The following is a 19,392-nucleotide window of genomic DNA, read 5'->3' as shown; positions in this document are numbered from 1 at the left end:
CTCCTCACTCTGATTGGCTGGAGATTCCACTTCAGTACAATTAGGTAAATTCACTGTTTGGGTTTCTCCTAAGAAAGTTAGGTAACTTATTTTATCCAATATACTCAAATTGGTTGTATATGCATTTTGGAGCATTAATGTTCTAAAAGCCTTGGAAATGTGCACTCATTGGGTATCAACAGTTGGACAGTCACAAAGCTGGAGGCAAAGCCAAAGGCAGTTAAATCTGCTGTAGGCATTATTTAATGGAAGTTTGCACCTTATCAGATTTTTTTTTTAAACAGTGCAGCGGATGTTTAATTTATTGCATTTGAAAATTCAGAATACAGTAATGCCTATGTTAACCCCAAAACTGAGGAACAATGATTACAGAATAATGATCTGAAAGTCACCAAAGTATTTTGACCTCAGATTTTTAATTAGAAAATATATAGCTATGGGTAAATCTATTGCCTCCTGTTCCAAGTTACTTTACCATACAGTCACACCATATGGGAAAGGCTCCTGGATATTCTGCATAAAACCATAACTGGTAAGATCACATATTGAGTAAAATTGCATGTTTTAAAGTTCCTCTTACATGCATAATATTGCATTTGTTAAAAAACTTTTTCAGGGGATAAGCCAACCAGAACTTCTTGCTCAGAGGAGTATGGTGTCACCAGAGGTGAAGCTGAAAACCAGATGCAGTCTAGCTTAATTAGATCAGATTTTACTCCCGAGTATCTACTTTGCTATTTATTATTGTCCATAATTCAGACTCTATTGTTGCACGCTTTCCCCCTATATTTTAGAAAAGCATAAGAGAAAACCTTTGCTGGTAAAGGAAAGAGCTAGAACAACAAAATCAATGTGTTATGGCTTAAAAGCCAGACCTGCAACCACACCTATACAGATAGATCCCTATTGGAACCATGGTACCTCAGAATAGACCCAATTATTTTAGGGACAGTGATAAGAAATGCCTCCTATCTGCATCTTCCCATTTCCCTACTGTTAAATGCAGTACTTACCTAATTTTGCATTTCACTATTACCTAGCATCACACTTATTCGATGGACTGGTTATGTTGAGAAACATACACTGAATAGAAACACCTCCATGATCAGGCCCTTAGTGAGCATTTGTATAAAAACAAGACATTTCCAGATTACTTCATCTTTATTTATGGTTTCAAAAAGGACTCATGTACTTCTCCCAACCAGCTGTGTGTTTTGCTCACTCCATTGTTAGTAATCTGCTTCTAGAAGCTGGATGGAAAATGGTTTTTCAGCTCCACAAAAGTTTGAGATTTTTGAAATATTTTCCCCATAACAAATTGGGTCAAAGTTGAAATTTCCAAAACTTTTATGAATGAATCTGAAAATAATTTTGGATCAGCTTAAGATCAAAATGAAACTTTTCTATTAATTATCATTTCAAAACAGGTTGCTTCATATTGAAAAACAAAGAACTTGGTTTCAAAAATTCCATTTCTTAAATTCTCAAACTTTTTTTGTATCAGGAGATTCATCAAAACTGACTCTTTCCTGCCAACAGTTTAGGTTTTGCATTTTCCAACTAAAATGTTCATTGGAAAAGTCCCAACTACTCTAGAAACCAGGAAATATAGTTTCTCCCTCTACCAATTTTTGTCCTTTCCCATCTGAAAAAGAAAAAGGATTGTTTTTCTTGCTTTAGAAGAACACGAACTAGCATGATATTCTTGATCCATATTTCTTATATATCCGCACTGCTAGTGTCAGCGTCTCTGTTGTATTAGGGTTTCTACTTTCCCTGCTGGCTCAAAACATGATAGGTCCTTTCCATTATTATTAAAGATGGGCCTGAGCCACAAAACTCAGATCTGGAATAAAATTGGAATCCAAGCCAAAGTTCAAGGGTGTTTGGACTGTAGCGTCTCTTCTGGGCCTATTATAAAAGATAGTTTTTGTTTTATCCTAGTCTTATTTACTTAAAAAAAATTGCTTGTGGTATGGAGTGGTTGATTTAATAAAATATAAATCCTTAAAACCCAGATAATACATGGCTTAATGATAACAGTTTTAATGTACCAGGAGGTTAAATCTTAAGCTAAATCAAGCAGTCCTGTCACAAGCAAAACTCCCATTAGTTTTAATGAGAATTTTGCCTGTGAAAGGAGTCCCAGGGTCAGTCCCAAAATACCTTTATAAAAATAAAACCCAAGGAGATAGGATAATAGAATTAAACACATGATTAACTTAAAAAAATTAGTCTACTCATGCCAATATTTCAAATATAATAAACAGTCTCGAAAAATAAATTCCACTTGTTGTGCATTGCAGAGTGATATCAAGTTCCTATTCAACAGCCATCTTCCCCTTCCTATGTGAATTTGAGAGTTTTCAGGACCTTTCTGTAATTATTTCTAGGCTAATACTTCTCCACATGCATTACTCTTACAGCAATGATCAAGAGTTACACTAACACATGAGCTACGAGTATTCATAACCTCATATTTGGACACAATCCAATTGCTTAATTCTCCAGGATTCTCATTCAGAACAGATTCAGTGCTGCAGAAGTCAGAGAAAAATCAAAATATGTACTCTGAGCCCATGCAGAAACAGTACAAATACAGAATGGTGGTTCATGTCTTCTGACATTAATCTCCTCATTCATCCATGTTGATCAACCTCAATTATGAGATCAGATACCAGGTATTTTTTTCATATACTCCACACGAGAGATCCTAACTACCTTGCTAGCGGCTATACTAGTATTTTCTTTTGATGAGGTCATAACTTGAATGTCTCTCTTCACTTGGGAGCAGAAACAAATTTACAAGTTACAGTATCTGAACCAAGTGCTGAAACTTGTGTATGAAGACAAAACACTAAGCTTTTTTCCTCCATTTTCACTCTGTCCCTACTCTCTAAACCAGTCGTTCCCAAACTTTTCAGTATTTTGTCCCCCCTTACCCAACTGCACCCAGGGCTGTGGCTCTGGGGTCAGGGGACCCAGACAGGGGTAAGGGGGTAGGGGCTAGGACTGCAGGTGGAGCTGGGACCGGGTCTGGCGGGTAGAGCTGGGAGCCAGGAACGGGGCTATGGGTGGAGCTGAGTCAGATGGTGCTTCCTCCCCCTAACCCCATGGGAGTCTATCCCGGACCCCGCTGTGCCCCCTCCCCGAAGTTCATCTGTTCCCCGTAGGGGGATGTGGCCCACAGTTTAGTTTCTGCTCTAAACTCAATCAAATACTTCTCAATTCCACAAACACCATCTTTACCCATCCTCTGAAATCCCACAACTCTGATCCTTTTCTTTCCAATTCCTCTTCAGCACCATAGCCACAAACATTCAAACCAATCTCTGATGCCTCAGTTCCTGGGAACAGGTGACATGTTAAACTTCCCCAACTCTTCCTTCTCTCCTCCACCAAGCCAAAAGTCTACTAACCGTTTTTAGTGTGTCAAGCACATTCCTTCACTGCTGGACCAAATGCTGGCATCATTCAAACCATTTCTTCTTTAAGACACATACTCCGGTAGCTAAAAGAGAACATGTAGTCCTCCAGCGCTATGGCTTCCCTCCTCTTCCCCACCATACACCAAACACCTAGGAGAAAAATAGAAACAACGGGAAAAACATGATCACTAATATATGTAATAACAATAAAGATCAGGTAAAACACCAAAAACCCATGATACCTTTTCAAAATGTATTTGAATTTTAACCACTTTAGCTTCATCAGTGCTATTCCTCACTCTAAATGTTTGACCATTTTATTAATATCCAGATATAGGGAATGGACTGTGTCTGCCTTGCTTGTAACTACAAGGTCCTGGAAGGATATTAGCTCTTGTAGGAGGAGTTAGCTCTTCTGCAAGTTCATGTGGCGTTGTTCTGAGCTTGAGGAAACATCACTGGAAATAGTGATGAGCAACTTGCAGCAATTTTTTAATATAAGGATTAGTAATGGATAAAACAAACCCTTGGGGTCTCAGTGGCAAAGGTTGAGTACCTTTTATTCCTGGCACGCAATTACCAAGCATAGGTTAATACCATTATGTTAGGAAAAAGCAACCAGCTAACCTCTTTTTGGTTTTGCATTTTTTTATTATATTACAAATACATACATGTGTGAAATTTAAGGATCCAGAGGTGAGCAACAAAGATGATCAAAGGGATGGAATGCAAGCCATATGAGCAAAGGCTGAAGGAACTGGGTATGTTTAGTCTGGAAAAGAGGAGATTAAGGAGACACATGATAGTGGTCTTCAAATACTTGAAAGGCTGCCATAAAAAACATGGAGGAAAGTTGTTCTCTCTTGCCACAGAGAGCAGGACAAGAGGCAATGGGCTCAAACTACAGCATGACAGATTTAGATTAAGTCTCAGGAGGACAATGGAACAGACTACCTAGGGAAGTTGTAGATTTTCAAAGAGGAGGCTAGATAGCCATCTGTCTTGGATGGTTTAGACACAATAAATGCTGCATCTTGGCATGAGGTTAGACTAAATGAATCTTGCTGTCCCTTCTAACTCTTATTTTACCTGGGACTGCAGGGACAGCTCCATTTGTCAAGGCAGGAATAGCTACTTTATCTCAGAAATACTTATCTAGCCTGTGCAGTAGCTCAAGGTCATTACCTGCCTTTAGATCATCACAGCTTTGAGAAAAGTTGGACTATAGGGATATAGCTCTCTCTTTCAGGAACTGTCTCTCTTTCCCATTGTTGTGCACTAATAAAATGCAAGATCCCTCCTACCAAGGCAGTTCTCCCAAATATCTCCTTTTTGATTCAGAGTATGATACCAATATTGGTTTCAGATGTTAGCCGGCTGCACACAGGCACTTAATGAGGAAAGAATATTTTGGGGAAAAGGCACTATCGTTCTTATCTATTAAAGTTAGTGTGTGTGTGTGTAAAGACACTTGAAAGTGCTTAAATTTGAAAATCTAAATTACAATTTTTGTCTCCCAGAGCTAAAATGGGCAGTTGTGGAATGGAATCATGATTAACAAGGTTAGGTTGCAGGAGAATTAAGCAGCTGGGTGGGCTGCTGTGTACTTGTAGAACTGGACTGTACATAAATCTGTATAGAGTATTTCTCACTTCTGGAGAAAAAAATCTTGGCAACCACTTTTCCTGATAACTTTCTCCTTCATAGAACATATGGTTCAAGCAACGGACACTAGCTCCTTGAGATAATGGCTTATGCTCGATTTTCAGTGTTTATTAAATATCAACTTGTTTTTACAGCTTGCTAATTGTACAGCTTGGTCATGCTCATGAATCACCTTGCTGTCCAGCATGTACAGATAGCATCCAAGACTTTGGCCAAATGGAGGTTCTTTTTGTTTTGTTTTTGTGTGTGTTGTGTATTTTTTTGAAACCACTTAAAGCAGATGGAAGCAAGTAGGGGCGGCTCTAGACATTTTGCCGCCCCAAGCACGGCAGCATGCCACAGGGGGTGCTCTGTCGGCCGCCAGGAGAGCGGCAAGTGGCTCCGGTGGACCTCCTGCAGGCGTGCCTGAGGAGGGTCCGCTGGTGGACCTGCCACGGCGCCGCCCCCGCAAGCATGACAACTGATGAATATAAAAAGATGCAAGTGACCAAAGTGCTGTGTTCGCTAGAGATTAATATTGTAGAATTGGGTTGTAAAAACTCCTTAATTCATTATATGAGAGGTAGCAGAGAGAGAAGCAGTTCTCTCTCTCTTTCTCTCTCTCATACACATTGAAACAAAAGAAAAATAATTTCTCTTTCACACAGATGAGCTTTTATGCATCTTTTACAGCCAGTTGTAGAGAAGAGTAAGGAAAAGCCAGGCATGCCTGAGGTCCACATAAAAAGATGATTTCCTCACATCATGTGTTGACACTTACTTTGCAGAAGAAACAAACATTTTGTACAACAGCACGAAATGCTGACACACTGACATTTGTATCCTTCTAATTGACCTTTACACAGTAGGAAGCTGGGAGGGATAGCTCAGTGGTTTGAGCACTGGCCTACTAAACTGAGGGTTGTGAGCTCAAACCTTGAGGGGGCTATTTAGGGATCTGGGGCAAAAATCTGTCTGAGGATTTGCCCTGCTCTCAGCAGGGGGTGGACTAGATGACCTCCTGAGGTCCCTTCCAACCCTGATAGTCTAAGACTGGGCTCCTTCTTGTAATCAAAGTCTACTATTTTCACACACATGCTCATGGAAATTTAAACCAAAAGAAAGTTTCAAGTCTAGTTTAAAAGGTTGTCCTGCAGCTAATGTCTAAAACATCTGGCCACCACAATTGTGGGTTTACATTTCTTCTTCATGAGTGCACAAGACTTCTATTAACATTAAGGGAGAATGCACCCAGAAAGAAGACTAAATCAATTTGTGCCCATTTAAAATGTAAATTTGGTGGTTGCTTAGTTAGTAGATAAGATGTAATTATTTATTTACAGAATAATCATAAATTGCTTGCCTGTTCTGTGTCACAGTAATATATTTCCTCTCCCATCTTTTTACATTCTCCTTTATTACAAGGTTATTCTCCTAACTATCTTCTGCAAGGAATCTTGCACAAACTCATCAGTTTCACCCTATAATTTATGGGCTAACTCAGATCACTTTAAATTAGGGCTGTCAAGTGATTAAAAGAATTAATCGTTTTTAATTGCACTGAAACAATAATAGAATAGCATTTATTTAGAAAATTTTGGATTTTTTTCTACATTTTCAAATATATTGATTTCAGTCACAACACAGAATACAAAGTATGCAGTGCTCACTTTATATTTATTTTTATAACAAATATTTGTGCTGTAAAAAACAGAAGAAAGTGTTTTTCAATTTACCTTATACAAGTACTGTAATGCAATCTCTATCATGAAAGTTGAAGTTACAAATATAGAATTATGTGCAAAAATAATTGCATTCAAAAATAAAACAATGTAGAACTTTAGAGCCTACAAGTCCACTCAGTCCTACTATTTGTTCAGCCAGTCACTCAGACAAACAAGTTTGTCTACATTTGCAGGAGATAATGCTGACCGCTTTTTGTTTACATCACCTGAAAGTGAGAACAGGCATTCACATGGCACTGTCATAGCCAGCGTTGCATGATAATTATGTGCCAGATGTGCTAAAGATTCATATGTCCCATCATCTTCAACCACCATTCCAGAGGACAAGTGTCCAGGCTGATGATGTGTTCTGCTCAATAAAGATCCAAAGCAGTGCAGATCCACACATGTTCACTTTCATCATCTAGAGTCAGATGCCACCAGCAGAAGGTTGATTTTCTTTTTTTGGTGGTTCGGGTTCTGTAGTTTCTGCATCAGAGTGTTGCTTTTTGAGGCCTGGTCTACACTACGCTTTAAAACCGATTTTAGCAGCGTTAAACAGATTTAACGCTGCACCCGATATAAAGGGCTCTTTAAACTGGTTTCTGTACTCCTCCCCGACGAGAGGAGTAGCTCTGAAATCGGTATTACCCCATCGGATTAGAGTTAGTGTGGCCGCAAATCGACGGTATTGGCCTCCGGGCGGTATCCCACAGTACACCATTGTGACCGCTCTGGACAGCAATCTGAACTCGGATGCAGTGGCCAGGTAGACAAGAAAAGCCCCACAAACTTTTGACTTTAATTTCCTGTTTGCCCAGCATGGAGCTCTGATCAGCACGGGTGGCGATGCAGTCCCAAATCCAAAAGAAGAGCTCCAGCATGGACCGTGCGGGAAAGACTGGATCTGACCACTGTATGGGGAGACAAATCTGTTCTATCAGAGCTTCGTTACAGAAGACGAAATGCCAAAGCATTTGAAAAAAATCTCCAGGCTATGATACAGAGTCCACAGCACAGTGCTGTGTGACAAGCGTAATGGAAAGCCAAAGAATCAAATGGAAGCTCATGGAGGGAGGGAGGGAGGGGGTACTGAGGACTCCAGCTATCCCACAGTCCCCAGCAGTCTCCAAAAAATATTTGCATTCTTGGCTGAGTTCCCAATGCCTATAGGGTCAAACACATTGTCCGGGGTGGTTCAGGGTATAGCTTGTTAATTTACTCCCCTACCCCCATGAAAGAAAAGGGAAAAAAATCTTTTCTTGACTTTTTTCAATGTCACCATATGTCTACTGCATGCTGCTGGTAGACGTGATGCTGCGGTAGTGAACAGAAGTATCCTCTCCTCTCCCCTGCCCAGTGGCAGATGGTACAATATGACTGCTATCCGTCGTCATCATCAGCCCATGAGTGATCTTGGCTGGCCTCAGGTGAGGTCGGCCGGGGACACCTGGGTAAAAGTAGGAATGATTCCTGGTCATTCCCAGTAGATGGGACAGAACGGCTGGTAACCATCCTCATCATAGCAACTGGGGGCTGAGCTCCATCAGTCCCCTCCCTTTCATGTGTAAAGAAAAGATTCTGTACTGCCTGGACTATCATAGCAGCGGGATGCTGGGCTCCTCTCCCCTGCACAGTTTAATGTCCTGCCTGGACTACCATAGCAGCTGGAGGCTGCCTCCCCTCATTTTATCTCACTAACAAGTCAGTGTTTCTTATTCCTGCGTTCTTTATTACTTCATCACACAAATGGGGGGACACTGCAATGGTAGCCCAGGAGGGTTGGGGGAGCAGGGAAGCAACAGGTGGGGTTGTTGCAGGGGCACCCTTAGAATGGCATGCAGCTCATCATTTCTGTGGGATCTGACAAGGAGCAGCTGTAATCTCTGGTTCTCTGATACACTGGTTCTCTAGTACACTTGCACCATACTCTAGGCAGGACTGACTCTATTTTTAGATACCATAAAGGAGGGATTGACTCGGGGAGTCATTCCCATTTTTGTCTTTGCGCCCCTGGCCGACCTCAGCCAGGGGCATCCATGACAGCAGCAGCCGGTACAGAATGACTAATAACCGTCTCTGCTATCTTGCAAAGGCAAATGAATACTGCTGTGTAGCGCTGCAGTACCACGTCTGTTAGCAACATCCAATAGACATACGGTGACAGTAAAAAAAAGCTGAACGGGCTCCATGGTTGCCATGCTATGGCGTCTGCCAAGGCAATCCTGGAAAAAAGGGCGCAAAATGATTGTCAGCCGTTGCTTTCACGGAGGAAGGAATGAGTGACGACATTTACCCAGAATCACCCGTGACACTGTTTTTGCACCATCATGCATTGGGATCTCAACCCAGAATTCCAATAGGCGGGGGAGACTGCGGGAACTATGGGATAGCTATGGGATAGCTACCCACAGTGCAACGCTCCAGAAATCGACGCTAGCCTCGGACCATGGACGCACACCACCGAATTAATGTGCTTAGTGTGGCCGTGTGCACTCGACTTTATACAATCTGTTTTACAAAACCGGTTTATGTAAAATTGGAATAATCCCATAGTGTAGACATACCCTAAGACTTCTGAAAGCATGCTCCACACCTAGTCCCTCTCAGATTTTGGAAGGCGCTTCAGATTCTTAAACCTTGGGTCAAGTGCTGTAGCTATTTTTAGAAATATCACATTGGTATCTTCTTTGCTTTTTGTCAAATCTGCGATGAAAGTGTTCTTAAAAAGAACAACGTGTGCTGGGTCATCATCCAAGACTGCTATAATATGAAATACATGGCAGAATATGGGTAAAACAGAGCAAGAGACATACTATTCTCCCTCAAGGATTTCTGTCAAAATGTAATTTTTTAACAAGCATTATTAGCATGAAGCATGTCCTCTGGAATGGTGGCCAAAGCATAAAGGGGCATACGAATGTTTAGCATATCTGGCACGTAAATACCTTGCAATGCTGGTTACAACAGTGCCATGCAAACACCTGTTCTCACTTTCAGGTAACATTGTAAATAAGAAGCTGGCAGTAGTATCTCCCATGAATGTAAACAAACTTGTTTGTGTGACAGGCTGAATAAGAAATAAGACTGAGTGGACTTGTAGGCTCCACAGTTTTACATTGTTTTGGTTTTGAGTGCAGTTATGTAACAAAAAATTAAATTTGTAAGTTGCACTTTCACGATAAAGAGACTGCACTACAGTACTTGTATGAGGAGAATTGAAAAATACTATTTTTACAGTGCAAATATTTGTAATAAAAATACTATAAAGTGAACACTGTACACTTTGCATTCTGTGTTGTAATTTAAATCAATATATTTGAAAATGTAGAAAAACATCAAAAAATATTTACTAAATTTCAATTGGTTTTCTGTTTAACAGTGCAATTAAAACTGTGATTAATTACTATTAATTTTTTTAATCATGATCAATTTTTTTGAGTTAATCACATGAGTTAACTGCAAATTGATTGACAGCCCTACTTTAAATGTCTGTGGGCATAGGACTGAAGGTTCACTGTTGGCTGTTATTTGTAAATAGCACTTGGGGCCTGGGAAGATCTGATCTCCCCCGCCCACTCCCCAACATCAAAACTTATGAATTCTGTACAGACACATTTAGAATTTTGTTAAATATAATATGCTGTTCTGGGAGCTGGGTGAAAGCAGGTGAAATCCTATAGGAAGAAAAGTCCAAGCAATCAATTTTGTACTTTGGATGCCAATTTGATAAGTCACTCATAATTAAGTTATGCACAGATATTCTCTTAGTCTTTCTTTGAGCCAGATATCCAAACCAAAATTGTGACATAGTTATGGAGGTGGGGGTGTTATGTAGCTGCAAGCCTGCAGAATTTGAGCCCATTATTAAAGGTACATTTTGTATTAAGACTTAGAGGTCTCACTTCCATTTTGTGCACACACACCATTCAGCTTCGCCATAAACAAACTGATGTGTGTGTGCAGGTACCAGGCTCGGCTTGCACAAGTGTGAAACCCACTGAAACAGATATTTGCTAAAACATTTTGTATATTGTTGACACAAATAAAATATAGGGCAGAGGGTAAATCCAGCCAGTTTCCAGCTTCCATCTCACCTCACTAAATTGATAACACAGCAATTCATTTAAAATCGTTTTTGTCTTGTTGATTTGATGTATGAGTTGTCGCCTGTCAGTTCCCAGCTGTCACAGGTGTCTGTAGTTTAGTGTATACTATAATAATCTTCAGATCTCTCCTTAAAAGTCATTTCTGCCACTATTCCTCCAAAACACGGGATGGTGGCAAGGCTTTTAGTATGCTGTGACCATTGTATATTACACTTACTGTGTGTTCCTCCATCTGTTTCTTGTATCCACCTTTTGTCTCTCATTTTGCACATTGATTTTAAGTTCCTTAGGGCAGAGTCTTCTTTTAATGTATGTGCACAGTGTCTACCACAATGGGGCCCTAATCCCTGACTGGGACCTCTAGGAGCTAACTACCATAATGCAAACAGTAATCAATAATGTTTTTCATATAAAAAAGTCAATCTGCTTGTTAAAAGTGGCCAATAGGCCAACACCACCCTTGTTCATTACCTCTAGCTTGAAGACTTGTAAGAGTGGTACTTTTGATCCAAATTATTCTTGTGAGGAAGCCTGTATGAGCCATGGAAATTGTCCATCAATGATAACGACTACCTACACATTAAAGAATGTGAGTTATAGGTACAGGAATCTTCTAGGGTATACTGCAGAATTTCTGAACCAAGCAAATTCAAGCTCTTTTTGCAAGAGGCCTGGCTATTGTTTAGATGTCAGGACTGACCCAAAGACAGAAATGGCATTTTTCTTAGAAATTTTGTAGCTAATTATTCAAATGTCAACCAAAGTGACTTCAGTAACTGGAAATGGCTCCACTCCTCAAAACTTGAGCTTTGCTTAATGCTATATTAAATCTCTGTGTGTATTATTTAATCTCAGAACGAAAAAGGAACCGCACAGACAGGTTTAGTCTCATCTAAAGAGCAACTACCGCCGTTGAGCCTTTTAAAGCATTGGCTCCCAGCCTCTGGCTAATACAATAATTGATACCTAAACTGAATTCCTCAAGTATCAGGATCGAAGTCAAGGCCTCTTGGTTCTGAAGCAACTATCAATTGTACATTTGAATTGTCAAGTGACATGTCACTTTGTGCACTCATCAAGTAAGCCTTGATGCACACTGTTCTGTTACATAGGAATTAATTCTACCTTAGTTTACTCAGGTATTTTCCTTCTTTAAACCCAGTAGCAGAGACCTTAACATACATTGCCGTTACTGTTGGATATTAAAAGGATACTTTTCCCCACTTGCATAAAAATCCTACAATCTGCATTGCTTGGGATAAATTCTTCACATCATACTCTTATTTAGATTGAACCGCTTTTTCGCTCAGATCTTCTCCATTGTCTTATATGGGAGTGGATCAATTTTACACTTCCTTTTGATTTAGTGGCCTATTCAAATTGCAAACGACTTATTAATTTGCCATTTGAGGTCTCTTGTGAAAGAACAGAGTCTGTATGATCAGCTAAAATCCCTCCAACGCATCATCAGGGATCTACAACCCATCCTGGACAATGATCCCACACTTTCACAGGCCTTGAGCGGCAGGCCAGTCCTCGCCCACAGACAACCTGCCAACCTGAAATATATTCTCACCAGTAACTGCACACCGCACCATAGTAATTCTAGCTCAGGAACCAATCCATGCAACAAACCTCGATGCCAACTCTGCCCACATATCTACACTAATGACACCATCACAGGACCTAACCAGATCAGCCACACCATCACCGGTTCATTCACCTGCACGTCCACCAATGTAATATATGCCATCATATGCCAGCAATGCCCCTCTGCTATGTACATCGGCCAAACTGGACAGTCTCTACGGAAAAGGATAAATGGACACAAATCAGATATTAGGAATGGCAATATACAAAAACCTGTAGGAGAACACTTCAACCTCCCTGGCCACACTATAGCAGATCTTAAGGTGGCCATTCTGCAGCAAAAAACTTCAGGACCAGACTTCAAAGAGAAACTGCTGAGCTTCAGTTCATCTGCAAATTTGACACCATCAGCTCAGGATTAAACAAAGACTGTGAATGGCTTGCCAACTACAAAACCAGTTTCTCCTCCCTTGGTTTTCACACCTCAGCTGCTAGAACAGGGCCTCATCCTCCCCGATTGAACTAACCTCATTATCTCTAGCTTGCTTGCATATATATACCTGCCCCTGGAAATTTCCACTATATGCATCTGACAAAGTGGGTATTCACCCACGAAAGCTCGTGCTACAAAACGTCTGTTGGTCTATAAGGTGCCACAGGATTCTTTGCTGCTTTTACAGATCCAGACTAACATGGCTACCCCTCTGATACTTGATGTATGATCTTTAGGGCTGTTCAGCTAACAGGCAAAGCTATTCTTCATACTATCAAAGTTAAGTAGTAAGGTGATGGGACTGGAAATTTCTTGCAAACATGGGCCAGCTATACAGGTGACATTTGTTATGGTTTTAATCAGGCTGCAACTTTATTATTAGATATCTGGGTCTACCCAGCAGATAAAAGTGTACAGGGCAGGTAACTCCTTGTTCATTTAATAAATACCTGGGAGGGCTTCCACCAGCCCCTCCTTTTTTCATTCAGGTCCCCCAGCCAACCCATTGCTATAAGAAAGGGGGTTGGCTCCCTGCCATACCAATCATAGGAGCCCGGAACCCTCCCTGGTTCTACTTTTTTAACCAACACTTTGTTTTTTAAGTCCTTTACCAAACCATTTATCCAGTCACTGCGTATCTTCACAGTGTGTGTACCTGCACTGGACATCTGCCCCATGCTTGCATAATGAGCTGTGACATCATAGTCTAACGCCCTTCCCTACTCACCATAACAAAGCCCTCCCTGGACCCATTGTAGGGAAGGTGGAAAATACCCCAACCCACCAAGGCCAATCTGGTAGGGAGGGAAAAAATCCTCCCCAGCTCCCCTAAAAAGGAGCTGCTAGCGCAATGCCCACAGCAGGTCCTGACCAAACCTGATATTTTTTGCCATCTCAAGGGGAGGGAGGGCAGGTGCTGCTCCACCTGGTCTGGGTAGGGTGACCAGATAGCAACTGTGAAAAAAACGAGACACGGGGTGGGGAGTAAAAGGTGCCTGTATGAGAAAAAGTCCCCCAAAATGGGACTGTCCCTTTAAAAATGGGACATCTGGTCACCTTAGGTCTGGAAAAAAGGGGCTTCTCCCTCAGGGCTTGTTTTTTGTGAACTCCCCAATCCTTCCGGTCCCTAGGGATGAATCAGCATCACCACACTGACCCACTCCCCTTTTTGCACCAGCTTCTGAGCCTCATCACCACCACCACCACCCTCCCACCTCCCATAAAGCGCTATTCTCTCTCCCCTGGCAAGCTGGACAACACCCCTCCCACTCTCTTTCCCCCACTTAGAGGTGCAGTGCAGTCATTCATGTTGTAAAATGTGCACAGAATGTGGTTTGGATGGTCTAGTGTTCACATTTCTGCTAAAACGCTTAGAAACAGCCATAGAGATGACTTAAGACAGAAAAGGGTTATGCAGTCCAACCAAGTCTATTTCCCAATATGTCTCTTTAGTTGTTGGAGCTCACTTGTCTTTCCAAATACTTGTCTAGAACATTGAACATTTTCAAACTTGTATCATTGCATTTGATTGGTTGTTCCATAGATAAGGTTACCAGATAGCAATGTGAAAACACGGGCAAGGGTGGGGAGGTAATAGGCACTTATATAAGAAAAAGTCCCAAAAAACACAACTGTCCCTTTAAAAAAACAGGACATCTGGTCACCCTATCCATAGATCAACTATGGAGAAATCTTCCACGTAGATTCCTTCAGCTTTTAACTCATTCGCTTGTTATTATACTTTACACTTATTAAGAACCTTCCATCTTGAGGATCTCAAAATACTTTATGAATATTAATTATGCTTCAGTACTCCAGTGAAATGACAAATACCACATGCCTATTTTAGTATGTTAATTTTTTACTCTTATAAACTGAAGCAAAGAAACAATAAGTGACCTGTCTATATTCACACAGCAAGTCAATGGCAGAGCTAGGAACAGAACTGTTGCTGCACACTTCAAGCCAAAGCCACGGTTTCCTCCCTTAGACAACTGCTTCCTACATTTTGACATTGGTTCAACAATCTTATTGAGCCTATGCCCTCCATTTTTCAGGCTTCAGGGAGAGTTCCCCTCAACCTTCTCTTCTAAAAGGAATGCAGTCCTACTTGGACAGCCTGAATCCCTGTATCTTTCTGATTGTTATTCCTTTTGACCCAAGCTGTTAGACCAGGGGTAGGCACCCTGTGGCACGTAAGCTGATTTTCAGTGGCACTCACACTGTCCAGGTCCTGGCCATTGGTCTGGGGAGCTCTGCATTTTAATTTAATTTTAAATGAAGTTTCTTAAACATTTTAAAAACCTTATTTACTTTACATACAACAATAGTTTAGTTACATATTATAGACTTATAGAAAGAGACCTTCTAAAAATGTTAAAATGTATTACTGGAACTTGAAACCTTAAATCAGAGTGAATAAATGAAGACTCGGCACACCACTTCTGAAAGGTTGCTGACCCCTATGTTAGACAGTATTCAGGATCTTGCAAGTCACTTCCATTACCTTAAATCAGAGTGAATAAATGAAGACTCGGCACACCACTTCTGAAAGGTTGCTGACCCCTGTGTTAGACAGTATTCAAGATCTTGCAAGTCACTTCCATTAGGAGGAGAAAATGATGGAATCAGGCATTTTTGATACAATCCTGTTTATTTATTAAGCATGTACATAAAGTCCTCTTTTGCTGAACATGTAGAAATCTTTTTTCCCAGTTCCAAGCCCTTTTACAGCCAGTGTGCTTTCAGCTTTTTCTCATGGTCAAGCTACAAGAGCTTCTCTGGGGCTTCCTTACTGCCTTCTTTGTATGCTTCTGTGGTGTTTGCTGCTGCTTCTCTCTCACACAGCCCCCTCCAGCAATACCCAGTGTCCTACCTTTGCATTCGGCCCCTAGTCAAACCTGCCCACACAGCTCAATTTCCTCACTAGCCTTGCCATGGCCTGTGTTTCTAGTGGTGACACCTATTGTTTCAGCTGTCTGTTCAATAAAGGAACTTTATTTCTTATTACATTTACTTGAATGAAAGACAGTTGTTACATTTACTATCTTCAGTGAGGTTATACCCAATCCCCCAAACAACATGCTCATGGATGAGCTCAGCTGTATTTTCCCCAGCTGTTCTTTTTCTCCCTAGCAAATTTTAATGCTTATAAAAGGTCTTAGTTTATCCATGATGAAGGCAAAGGCAACTCAAGTTTCCTTATGATCTCTTGCCACCTGCCCCTGCGTATGTCACCTCTGGGAATTAAAGTGTAGACCAGTTTCATTCTGGAAAGCACATGGCAGTGAAGGGAGCTTGCCAGCTGCTGCTTGAACACCTCTGGCTGGGCTTCAGCATACACAGAGGTGACGCGCAATTATTGGAACCCTGGTAGATTGGTTCAGTTACAGATCCCGTGTTCACAAAACTGTCCATTATACCCCAAGGGCAAGGGATGAGTTAATGATGTGGACATATGAGAAACTAAGCTAACACTTCAGCACTCATTTTCACTTGAGTCCAAAACCAGGATTTCATTTCAACAGATAGCTAAGGGTTAATGTTCTTTTACCTGTAAAGGGTTAACACAGGGAACCAAACACCTGACCAGAGGACCAATCAGGAAATAAGACTTTTTCAAATCTAGGTGGAGGGAAGTTTGGGTGTGAGTTCTTTGTTCTTTGTCTTGGGTCTCTGCCCTCTCGGCTCTGAGAGTGATTTTTCTATCTCCAGGCTTTCTAAGCTTCTGTTTCCAGGTTGTAAGTACAAGGATAGTAAGACAATAGGTTTATATTGTTTTCTTTTGTATTTACATGTGTGTAGTAGCTGGAATGTTTAAATTGTATTCTTTTTGGATAAAGCTGTTCATTCATTTTTTTCCTTTAAGCAATTGACCCTGTATATTGTCACCTTAATACAGAGATCATTTTATGTCCTTATTCATTCTTTTTATATAAAGCTTTCTTTTTAAGACCTGTTGGAGTTTTTCTTTAGTGGGGACTCCAGGGAATTGAGTCTGCAGCTCACCAGGGGATTGGAAGGAGGAAGAAGTCAGGGGGAAAAATCTCTTTGTGTTAGATTTACTAAGCCTGACTTTGCATACCCTCTGGGTGAGGGGGGAGAGAGGTTAGATCTCTCGGTGCTTGTGTTTCGAGGACTTGAAACAGGGAGGGTGGAATCCCTTTGTTTAGATTCACGGAGCTTGCTTCTGTATATCTCTCCAGGAACCCAGGGAGGGACACCTGGAGGGGAGGAGGGAGAAGGGAAATGGTTTATTCCCCTTTGTTGTGAGACTCAAGGAATCTGAGTCTTGGGTTCCCCCAGGGAAGGTTTTGGGGAGACCACAGTGAGCTAGGCACTGTATAATTCCTGGCTGGTGGCAGCAATTACCAAGTCCAAGCTGGTAACTAAGCTTGGAGGTTTTCATGCTAACACCCATATTTTGGGCGCTAAGGTCCAGATCTGGGAAGAAATGTTATGACACCCTGGTAGATTGGTTCAGTTACAGATCCCGTGTTCACAAAACTGTCCATTATACCCCAAGGGCAAGGGATGAGTTAATGATGTGGACATATGAGAAACTAAGCTAACACTTCAGCACTCATTTTCACTTGAGTCCAAAACCAGGATTTCATTTCAGGAGTCAAGAGGTGAATAGTTAGTGCACTGGTCCCATGTCTCAGTTATTGGTAGCCACCCCTTCTTTTGTCCCCAGTACTAGCAGTTCAGAGCCACTCAGTGAAATTTAGTAAGTTACAGGGAGAAAAATTCCTAGAGAAAAATCACAAACTTCCCATCCTGTGAACACTTTTAAGCATCAGCTAACAATCTGATTAAGGGTTCAGAGTGGTAGCTGCATTAGTCTGTATCAGCAAAAACAACAAGGAGTCATTGTGATGCCTTAGAAACTAACAAATTTATTTGGGCATAAGCTTTCGTGGGCTAAAACCCACTTCATCAGATGCATGGAATGAAAAATACAGGAAGCAATATATATATTACAGCACATGAAAAGATGGGAGTTGCCTTGCCAAGTTGGGGGTCAGTGCTAATGAGGCCGATTAAATCAAGGTGGAAGTAGCCTATTATCAACAGTTGACAAGAAGGCATGAATATCAACAGAGGGAAAATTACTGCTTAAAAATCTAACTAAAGGCACTGGTGTTGTCAAGTACCATGTTTGTTTTCAGATTTAGTTCAACAGCTCATCCATGATTTTAATTCCACCTGTAGTATGAGACAGTGATGATTGTATATTAATATATTTTGGCTATTGCTTCTGTATTGCAGCCCTCTAAGGATTGGAACATTTAGTGAAAACATAGATAATTCCTACCCTGCTCCCAACAGTATGTCTCATTTCTTCTAGTCAATCTTCTAATGCTACTAATGGTATACTGGCAGTCAGAAACAGGGCAGTTATAGAAGGTTAGAAATTATATGGAGAAGTCACTGAACTCACTCGTATTTAATTAATGAAATCTGCATTCCACTGTACAGGATCAGGACATGGTGAGGGATGAGTATGGCACAGCATGTATAAACTTTAATTTGCTTGCACTTCAAAGAGATTTATATTAACAGAATCTTAAAAGCAGCCATGCCTTTAGACACTGTCAACTCAAGGCAACCTTTCACCCACGCTAAGCCACAAACTGTCACTTCCCTAATTCCTTACTGTGGGTAGGAGACCCTCAGAAATATGCTGAGAGAGTGAGATGTGTGAGTGGGTGAGAACTGATGACAGTTTTCTTTGGGCCGTAAGTCATGTCCACGAAGGTGGCAAGGCCTCTGTAGACTTGGAGCCAGCTGCATCCATTAACTCTTAACTCCAAAGGAGAAGGTTGAAGTGGTTTCTTTGGAATTATCTCCTATTGATCCCAGGGGTTTGATATTTTTGGAGTAATCTTGAGGTCTGAGAAGGGTATTGTAAAAGAACTGCCAGTTGAAAAGGAGAGCTATCCAAATTAATCAAAGATCAGTCGTCAAGCCAGCTCACTGCTGCTCAGAGTTAAAGCACGCTGTTGGTGTGCAAGACTTTTGATGCCTCGAATTGCATAGAGGACCACTGGGAAGGTGTCATTGGGTGTAACGAGCTAGAATTGCAACCTTAAAAATCAAGGTAAACGCAGAAAATGTCATCTTCCCCTCTGGCCCCCAGAAGACCAAAAAAGGCTCATGTCCCTATTTTTCCCAGGGCTGGTCGTAAGTAAAGAGGAGACCAAAATGGCCACAGTTCCTGTCAGAGACAACACCTCACACTGGCCAACTAGCTTCCTCAGAGCAACTAGCTGGATAGGCTGACGCATTCTGTGGTCATCTTAATCTCCTCTTTATTTAGGACTAGCCCAGGAAAAGTAGGGGCAATCAATCTTTTTTCAGTCTTCTGGGGGCCAGAGGGGAAGACGACATCTTGCACATTC

The sequence above is a fragment of the Gopherus flavomarginatus genome, chromosome 9 (genome assembly GCF_025201925.1).
Source record: "Gopherus flavomarginatus isolate rGopFla2 chromosome 9, rGopFla2.mat.asm, whole genome shotgun sequence".
Classification (NCBI taxonomy): domain Eukaryota; kingdom Metazoa; phylum Chordata; order Testudines; family Testudinidae; genus Gopherus; species Gopherus flavomarginatus.
The sequence above is the reverse complement of the archived record's forward strand: the minus strand, read 5'-3'. Positions refer to the sequence as shown.